Source organism: Perognathus longimembris, chromosome 7, assembly GCF_023159225.1.
Source record: "Perognathus longimembris pacificus isolate PPM17 chromosome 7, ASM2315922v1, whole genome shotgun sequence".
Taxonomy (NCBI): domain Eukaryota; kingdom Metazoa; phylum Chordata; class Mammalia; order Rodentia; family Heteromyidae; genus Perognathus; species Perognathus longimembris.
In genome coordinates, this window is record NC_063167.1 from 41,872,093 (window position 1) to 41,879,015 (window position 6,923).

Below are 6,923 nucleotides of genomic sequence, written 5' to 3' on the forward strand. Positions count from 1 at the left end.
AAAAGCAGACCTAGCACCACCCATGACCCCTCTACCCTCACTGGGGTCTGGCACTTCACAAATATTGTCTCAATTAATCCTCACTTCACATGGCCAGTGTGAAGAAAACCTTTTGCAGCTGGGTTTATGGGGAGGGTCAGCCATTTGGGGGAGAACAGGCATGTGATTACAGAAAGCCTGAAGTTCAATCATCTGGCAAAAGTAGAAGTAACACTTTGGAGCATAGACACCCCCTGAAAATCTAAAGAAGGCAATGAACCCTTGCCCACAAAAAATAATAAAGACAAAACTTTGCATATTCTTTTAAGGGGCTTACTAGCTATCTTGAGAATATGAAGATTTTTCTCTGAAGAATGTTTCTCAAGTGCACAGTACAATAAAGGCAATTTTTGTGTAAATTTGTAAGCTAAAGCACATGCCTGGGAGAAGCCTGTCAGTTGAAAGATAACAAGTGTTGATAAAAATGTAGAAAAGGAACTTTTACACACTGTTGGTGGGAATGTAAATTAGTCCAGCCATCATGGAGAACAGTATGGAAGTTCCTCCAGAAACTAAACATAGAACGACCATCTGAACCAGCAGTCCCATTCCTGGGTTTGTATCTGCAGGAAATGAAATCAGTCTGTCAGAGAAAGCTGCACTGCCCTGTTCTGTGCAACACTATTCACAAAAGCCAAGAAATAGAAACAACCACAGTGTCTGTCAAGTAAGAGTGGACAAAGAAAACAGGTGTTCATATTCCCACTGGAATACTATTCACCCTGTAAAAGGAAAGAAATCTTGTCATTTACAAGCACATGCATGAACTAGGAAGACAGTACACTGAATTAGATACACTAATACAGGACATATACTCTCACATTTGGAACCTTAAAATGTCCAACTCATAGAAGCAGAGAGCATAATGGTGTCCACTGGGCATTGGGGAAGGATAGGGGTGTTAGGGAAGTTAGGTCAAAGGATGGGAAAATTTAGTAATCCAGAAAGAATAAGCTCAATCTATAGCTAAATCACTGTAGCTGTAGATAATTTCAATGTGTTGGCTTCTTGAAAATCACTAATAGTCTTATACACACACACACACACACACACACTATGTAAGATAAAGCATATAAAAAGTTGACTCAATTTAGCCACTCTGGAGTGAACATATATTTCAAAACGTTGTGTTGCATGTCATAAATATATGCAATCCGGGGGAGTCAAGGAGTAAAGGGTAGACGAATAAAGAGGAGAAGAGGGGAGACTGCAGTTAAAAAGTCAATGTGTACCCCACAAACTTAAGAAGAGTGAGGGAAGGGAGTGAGGAAGTATGGATGAGAATGTTGAAAGGGGTGACACTAATCAAGATGCAGTGTATTCATCAACTGCGTCATTAAATGGCAACTCCCTCACACAACTAAAGACAATAAAAACAAAAAGCAAAGTAAAAGAAAGTCATGATACCCAAGTTGCATGGGGCGACGATCTGAGAGAACAAGCTCCTGAATTATGGCTAATGACCTGTTTTGGCCTCCTTGATTTTTTTTTTTTTTTTTTTTTTTTTGGCCAGTCCTGGGGCTTGGACTCAGGGCCTGAGCACTGTCCCTGGCTTCTTCTTGCTCAAGGCTAGCACTCTGCCACTTGAGCCACAGCGCCACTTCTGGCCATTTTCTGTATATGTGGTGCTGAGGAATCATGTATACGAGGCAAGCACTCTTGCCACTAGGCCATATCCCCAGCCCGGCCTCCTTGATTTTTAGGAACCGTTTTGATGTGAAGGGAGGAAAATGACTTTGTAGCAAGAATCAGAAGAGCATGCTGAGGATGCCTGAGAGTAGCATTCTAGAACTTAGCTGTATGTGGGGGTCAGACAGATGGACACAGCTACTCTTAGCAATGCCAGCCTATCACTTTCTTGAGGAATGTGGGCTCAGTGGAGTAAATCTTCATTTTTTAAAGCAAAAATCTAGAACTGTGTGTAAAACTTGCCTATTTTCCAATGTTTGATTTAAGAAAACCTGTGTCGGGCTGGGGATATAGCCTAGTGGCAAGAGTGCCTGCCTCGGATACACGAGGCCCTAGGTTCGATTCCCCAGCACCACATATACAGAAAACGGCCAGAAGTGGCGCTGTGGCTCAAGTGGCAGAGTGCTAGCCTTGAGCGGGAAGAAGCCAGGAACAGTGCTCAGGCCCTGAGTCCAAGGCCCAGGACTGGCCAAAAAAATAAAAAAGAAAAAAGAAAACCTGTGTCTACAGAATCTCATCCTTTGTGAGACTGTTCCCTTATTAAAATGAAGATTATAGTGGTACCAACAGAATATGTAAGAAATACTCTAATGAAACATTGTTTTGTATAATTAATATATACCAATGTCAAGAACTAGACATATAAATGTATACATATATACATGCTTTATTACATACCTACCTCAGCTTAAAAGACTTACCTAGCACGTTAGCATGCATGAGTCCCTGCCTTCATTCCTTAGCAAAGAAAGAAATGAGGGGGGAAAGACAGGGAAGGAAAGAGACATGGAGAGAGGGAGGAGGGATAAAGGGATGGATGGAGAGAGGGGGAAATAAAAACTTTGTACACTAAAAAAATGATGTGTGATATTAAAAAAAAAAACGATCAGAGCTGGGAATGTGGCTTAGTGGTATAATGCTTGCCTAGCATGCATGAAGCCCTAGGTTTGATTCCTCAGTAACCACATAAACAGAAAAGGCTGGAAGTAGAACTGTGGCTCAAGTGGTAGAGTGCTAGCCTTGAGCAAAAAAGAAGCTCAGGGACAGTGCCCTGGCTCTAACTGCAAGCTTAAGGACTGGCAGAAAGAAAGAGAGAGAGAGAGAGAGAGAGAGAGAGAGAGAGAGAGAGAGAGAGAGAGAGAGAGAGAGAGAGAGAGAGAGGAAGGGAGGAAGGGAGGGAGGAAGGAAGGAAGGAAGGAAGGAAGGAAGGAAGGAAGGAAGGAAGGAAGGAAGGAAGGAAGGAAGGAAGGAAGGAAGGAAGGAAGGAAGGAAGGGAGGGAGGGAGGGAGGGAGGAAGGAAGGAAGGAAGGAAGGAAGGAAGGAAGGAAGGAAGGAAGGAAGGAAGGAAGGAAGGAAGGAAGGAAGGAAGGAAGGAAGGAAGGAAGCCCTTCTTCTCAGGAAAACACCAAATGGCGGATGAAGCCGGTGCAGCGGGAGGGCCAGGTCCCAGGCTTGGGAGGCCGTGGTGGCTTCTGAGTAGGCTTCGGTAGCGGCTTTCGGGGTTGAGGTTGCGGCCATGGCAGAGGCCGGGGTCGTGGCCGCGGGGCTCATGGAGGCAAGGCCAAAGGCAAGGAATGGATCCCCGTCACCAAACTAGGCCACCTGGTTAAGGACATGAAGATCAAGTCTTTGGAGGATATCTCTTTTCTCCCTGCCCATCAAGGAGTCTGAGATTATTGACTTTTTCCTGGGGGCGTCCCTCAAGGATGAGGTGTTGAAGATCATGCCCGTGCAGAAGCAGACTCAAGCTGGCCAACGCACCAGGTTCAAGGCATTTGTAGCCATTGGTGACTACAATGGCCATGTGGGTTTGGGTGTTAAGTGCTCCAAGGAGGTTGCCACTGCCATCCCAGGAGCCATCATCCTGGCGAAGCTCTCCATTGTCCCTGTGCAGAGAGGCTATTGGGGGAACAAGATTGGCAAGCCTCACACCGAACCGTGCAAGGTGACAGGCCGCTGTGGATCTGTGCTGGTGCGCCTCATCCCCTCCCCCAGAGGCACTGGGATTGTTTCAGCTCCTGTCCCCAAGAAGCTGTTGATGATGGCTGGTATTGATGACTGCTACACCTCAGCCAGGGGCTGTACTGCTACTTTGGGCAACTTTGACAAGGCCACTTTTGATGCCATCTCCAAGACCTACAGTTACCTGACCCCTGATCTCTGGAAAGAGACCGTGTTCACCAAATCTCCTTATCAGGAATTCACTGACCATCTTGTAAAAACCCACACCAGAGTCTCCCTGCAGAGGACCCAGGCTCCAGCTGTGGCTACAACATAGGATTTTTATACAAGAACAGTAAAGTGAATCAAGCCTGAAAAAAAAAAAGAAAGAAAGGGAAAGGAGAGGAGAGGAGAGGAGAGGAGAGGAGAGGAGAGGAGAGGAGAGGAGAGGAGAGGAGAGCAAGACCTATCAAAAGCAAATTCTTTCCAGTGGCAGTGATAATTGGTTTATTAGCTGGACATGATAACACCTATGATATATGCACCACAGCAAGAGCAATATTTCAAAATGTAAATCAAACTCTACCCTCTCTGGCACAACAACTTCTAGTGGCTTCTCATCTCAGAAAAAAAAAATAAAGTGTTTCCTTGATTTTGAAAGCCTTAGATGACCAGGGTACTGTTAATCTGTCTCATCTAATCTCCTTCCCTCAGAGTATCCCCATGCCCTCAACCACACCAGGATCATTGCTACCTCTGGGCCTTGGCATTAGACATCTAGGTGCCCAGAGACAGAAGTTTCCTCAGCATCATCCTGTACCACCCCCTGCTTAATTCTTGGCAGCATCCCTCTCACTGTGTAATGTGGTCAAGATTTTTATTGGATTGCTTATTCCACAAACATGGCTGTCCCCAGACAGAAGCTTCAATAAGAAGGGATCACTGCGGACTTACTAGACACTGTCTCTGCCAGCCTTTGAAATAGTGTCTAGTACATGCTTGTAAATATTCATTACAAGAAGGGTTGCAATGTGAGTACTGTGGCAGAAAGATCAGTGGAGTAGTGTGGAAAGGTATTGGACTGAAACCAATGCAGTTTCTTGGGTTTGGAACAGAACATGAAGTGAACATTCTAAACTCTCTAGAATTAGTTCATTCTTGAATCTCTAGAACCCTTGAATCTGATTCTTTACAAACTCTGTATGTCCCATTTCTTTTAAATACACACTTCCAGGTGGGTGATTCTGATTCAGAAAACCTCAGAACACACTTCTCTTTTTTTAAAAAATGATTTCTTTAGAAGCCAAAGACTGCGTTCTAGTTACTGCATAAGTTACTCAGGGCATCTAAGATTATGATGCCTGGGCAAGTTCTTAGCCTGTGCCCAGACTCATGTAAATACAGATTCTCAAGAGCTTCTCTTCCATGGCCTTCTGTCAGGGACCTGTAGTGAGTACCTTCAGGACAGAGAAACTCCTGTGCCCGGATGTGGCTTGTGCTGCATAGAGATCTTTCCCTCACGGAGACGTGCACAGCTGCTCTGCCCCCCACGTGACATGTCTATGAAGGTTGAGAATAAGGGCTGCTTTTACCTAGCATTTCCAGCTCTTTAGCCATTCTTAGGCCTGGAAACTTGGATATATTTCAGTGTATTCATGCCATTTTTCAGAGTATGGATTTTTATAATTTAATAAAATATTCCATTATGGTCAACTTAGCATAGTTACCATGGTATCACTATGTGGTAGCTATGTATAATGAACATTACTTAAAAAATAACATGACTGTAGTTCCAGGGTCAAACATTCAGGAATGTTATTTTTTTCCCCCTCAGCTCTCTAAAACTGAAGCAGACTTATAGAATAAGCTGTAGTATCTCACAAGACTGATATAGAAACTCAAAAGGAGAGTGTATCAATTTATATTGAAGAAAACCATGGTGTGGTGATAACTAACATGTATTAAACCTTAACTAAGATCAAGTACCACCATATCATCTTATTTAATACTCACTATTCCATAAGTAGGGATCATGATTCTCCCGCTGTAGATAAAAAATACCCAAGTCAAGTGCCTGTGGCTCACACCTGCAATCCTAGCTATTCAGGAGATTGAGATATGAGAACTGAGGTTCAGAGTCAGCCCAGGCAGGAAAATTTGTAAAACTCTTATCACCAATTAATTACCAAAAAAGCTGGAAGTGGAGCCGTGGCTCAAGTGATAGAGTGGTAGCCTTGAGGAAAACAAAACAACTCACAAGCCGCAAACAACATCCAGGCCCTGAGTTCAAGCCCCAGGACCAACACACACACACACACACACACACACACACACACACACACACACACAGAGAGAGAGAGAGAGAGAGAGAGAGAGAGAGAGAGACAGAGAGACAGAGAGACAGAGAGAGGGGGGGGGCTGAAATATGAGTATTCCTAAGGTCCTGAGTTCAATCCCCAGCAATACACACACACACACACACACACACACACACACACACACACACACTGCCAATGCAACCTTTCCCCAAAATTGCATAATTAATGTGTCATAAACTTTTCACTAGAGCTAGACATCTGGCTGACCCCAAACCCATCTACCAACTATTCCCTCTACAGTAGTCACCCTTTGACACTGCACCAGTTGGTCATTCTGGTGCTTCATTTCCTCCGTTTGATGCAGAGTCTTGGACTGACACTTTGTCTCTTTAGACATAATACCATTGAGCGTGCTCTGTATTCCATCTGCACTTCCCATTTCACCCTCAAAGCTGCTCTTGCATATATCTAATCCCACCCATTATGTGTGTCAGTTCTACAACTTAAGGCTGTGGGTTTGGAAGAGGTTTTTTGGTGATGCCTGTAATTTGCATTAATGAGTAACAAAAATTTAAGTACTTTTCCAGTCTAGTGATGTAATGCTAGGTGTTCAGACATGTGTCACTGTTTCTGCTGAATCTAAATACAGAATCTATCCCTGTGGGCATCACTTTGTGGATTTGGACCAATGTTCTAACCATTCTTGTCCATTTCATGTTTTGATAAAGTAACAAAATATGTGATCTCTTCTCAGAAGAACTGAAAATCAGAGTTAGCATTGATATGGCCAGTCCTGTTTTACAAATTCAGATTATGCCTTTGGAGTCCTTTGTTTAGGTTCCTGCATGTGTGGGCTGCTGTTGATTTTATGCATAATTGCTCCATTCATGCCAGGCTATAGTGAGTTTACAAAAGGGTATGCAGAGCTAGATGCAC

General features: G+C 43.9%; 1 pseudogene; it reads left to right on the forward strand.

The window, feature by feature from the left end:
- The first annotated feature begins 3,137 nt into the window (after window positions 1-3,137).
- LOC125355231 lies at window positions 3,138-4,028 on the forward strand (annotated as a pseudogene).
- The last annotated feature ends 2,895 nt before the right edge of the window (window positions 4,029-6,923 follow it).